Source organism: Fukomys damarensis, unplaced genomic scaffold (genome assembly GCF_012274545.1).
Source record: "Fukomys damarensis isolate Sample0158 unplaced genomic scaffold, DMR_v1.0_HiC HiC_scaffold_37, whole genome shotgun sequence".
In the NCBI taxonomy this organism is placed as follows: domain Eukaryota; kingdom Metazoa; phylum Chordata; class Mammalia; order Rodentia; family Bathyergidae; genus Fukomys; species Fukomys damarensis.
Window position 1 is genome coordinate 27,682,824 of NW_022900949.1, and position 3,118 is coordinate 27,685,941.

General features: G+C 44.5%; 1 pseudogene; it reads left to right on the plus strand.

Annotated features, from left to right (window-relative positions):
* Positions 1 to 3,104, plus strand: part of LOC117284483 — a 7,690-nt pseudogene extending 4,586 nt beyond the window's left edge.
* The last annotated feature ends 14 nt before the right edge of the window (positions 3,105 to 3,118 follow it).

Sequence of the window (3,118 nt, forward strand, 5' to 3'; positions counted from 1 at the left end):
TTGCTACTCACTGAACTTGCCTGAGACAACATCACAAGATGCAGCTACAAAATCGGACAGGTGGAGATGCTGGGAGCACCACACTGTGGGTGCCTCCCTCCCCATCCGTGCCCCATAAAGTCATCGAAGCATGATGTTCTGCAGACCTTAGCTACTCTCCCCGTCTGGTTACAGGCCAGAACTTCCAGTCAGACTCCCCCGGCACTGCCCTTATCCTGCCACTATAAATAAGCAGACACGCCTCACTTCCCAGGCTGTCCTGTTCTCCCATCAGGAAGAAGGCTCCACCTGGCCTCAGCTTTTCGTATCTCTTTGTCTTTTCTTCACTCCCCACCATCTGCCCTCCAGGGACCCTCCATCCACGCAGACCGTGACACCCAGGGGCACACTCACCAGTCTGAAGCCGTCATCCCTCACAGGCACGCGGGCTCCATGTGTGGTTCTCTGATCAGCCCGATAGTGAAACAAGCAAAGTCTTGAGTGCTTGCTAAATAGCTTTAACTTTCATTTCTCCTCATTTCCTTATTTTACTAGGGAAAAAAAAAAAAGAGGATTCATTCACATGTATCTGCTTACCAAAAATAAACAACCTAAATAAACAGAGGTCTAGACAGCCTAAGATACCTTGTTCTAAATGTTTCCCTATCAAAGGGCTTCTATATCTATTATAAATGAAATTTTTAAAATGAAACTACATGGTGAAAATATTCTCTGAGATAGTCTTCTCAGAATGTTCTGGTGAATTCTATTCTTCTATAGAAAGCCAAGGGAACTTATCATCACTTTGTTTTCTTTCAATGTAATTACAGTCCAGCTCTCATTATTCTGTGATAGGATTTTCCTAAAAGGTAGTGCACACGTCTAAATGCTGACACCATTAGTGTGAAAGGTTTGGAATCAACGCCAGAAGAAGAAAGCACTCTATGACAAAATGTTTGCATATATTTAGGAATGAGGTTAAGCTCTCTTTAAGAACTGATGCTTGGAAAATGGATACATATTGAAGATATACTCCTAAGTGAAATAAATAAGTCACACATGTGTAAATACTGAAGTTTCCCTGGTGTGAATAATCTGCAATAATACAGAAGATCCTAATAAGATTACTGACATTTAGAAATGGGAAGAAAGGGGCTAAAGGTGTAGGGAAGGTGGGATGGGTAGGGGAAGGGTAATAAGGGAAAAGAAAAAAATGTGAGATAATGAAAAGATGGAACTAAAGTGTTTGTAGATGGGGAGGGGAGGAGGGGGTGAAGGGAGGGCAGGGACAAGGGGAAAAATGAGAACCAAGACCTGTCATGTAGAGGTACAAGATCCCAACAATGAATGTAACTGTACTGTATACCTAAAATGTACCAATAAACTCAATTAAAGTTGAAAAAAAAATAAAGAACTGATGCCTTGAACAAAAAGAACCCAACTCATTTCATCCCACATAATTTACTTTTCAATAGCCCAAACCATGGTGGTCACTTATTCAGCGAGTTTTACTTAATTTACACAAATGATAGAAGAGAAACAGAATATATTTGATGAAAACCCTTACCAAAGTTCACCTCTTTCATGAGGGCTGTAAATATGAATTTAAAAGGTCAGTCTAAAGTGGCAATAATACATCATTGAGAAATGATATAATAAATTAAAGATATTTAATTTGGGGAAATACACACATGCCTGAAAGTAGTAATTTCTTTTGAAAAACATACTAATTTTACAAGTCCCTAATGAAAGGCAGAATGGCTAATCCGAGTTTGCAGAAACCTCAGACAAAGCCCACTGCCCTCCTACCACAGCCAGCCTCAGGCCCTGCTCACCCACTGATGCTGCATCTGTGGACAGAGAGGCACTTACCTGGGGTACCTGTGGGGATCCAGGGATCCTGAAAAAACTGCACAGCTTTAAGAGAAAGATGTCATCAGCTCAGCTCTCTGCTGTGTCATTTTAGCATCTGTAGAAAGGTAAGAGAGTCCCCTGTAGAGCACTTCACCTGTTTCTAGATTTCGCTTTCCTCCTTCCTGGATTACAGCCATCTGGGGACAGCTGTACTCAAATCTGTTCAAAGTTCCCTTGACACATATGTGAGCGGGGGGTTAGAAAGGTCAGCTCAAGTGGACACCATCATGTTCTCTCCACTTGATCCTAAAGGCAGATTAGTCCCAATCCACTGCATCTTCTAGGAGATACTGAGCAACATGTGCTTCATGCTGGGTAAAGGCTGTGGTGCACCTGGGGGCCCACAGTGCACCCTAAGTTCACTTTGTGCTGATGGCCAGCAGCACCATTTTTGATGCCATGTTGCACAGTGGCACGGCCACAAAGTCAGCCCATCCAGCCTGACATGGAGCCCACCACCTTCCTGGCACTGCTCAGCTTTCTGTATCCGATGAATTTCAATTCGATCCAGAAACAGCCATGACCACTCTGTGTACTGCTATGAAAGAGGCTGTTCCAGCCTTGGAAGCACATTGTGTGAACTTTGTCCCCACGCATCTTAGAGCACATAGAGCCTTCATATTACATACTCAGGCTCCATTTGTTGATGAACCCCAGCTTGGGAGCCTCAGTCTAGGCACAAGTGACAGAAGCACCATGGATGCAACCAGCACAAAAGAGTTTGCTGAGCTCCATAGCTACACACCATTCAGTTCTAGAAAGAGACATAGGAGCTGCTGTATGGGGCAGAAGCAGAAAATGAGAGACAACCATTGCTTGTGACTTTTGGAAACAGTTCTAGGAAACGCATTTCCGTGGACCTGGTTACCACTGATGACAGCTGAAGAGTTTACAGCAGGCCCTGTTCCATGAAGCATTTGTCAGATCATGAAGTGATGATCTGTCTTCATTTCACAGTCAACCCTGAACCTCAAGGGGAGCACATCTCCCACCTGAGATGCTGGCTCGGGGAAGGAGCACTGCTCAGCAGTTTCTGGCAGGTGGAGGCACTGGGGTCATTGATGCTGCGCACGCCAGTGTGGCAGGGTCTCCATGGGTGCTTTGAATGGGACTGTGAATGTGTTAGTGATCCTCCTGTCACAATGGAATCCAGGATCATTTTGTCCCTGGATTTCTCTTCTCCATGTTCAGTGATCGATGTAGTCACGTGATCACCTGTGGGGCC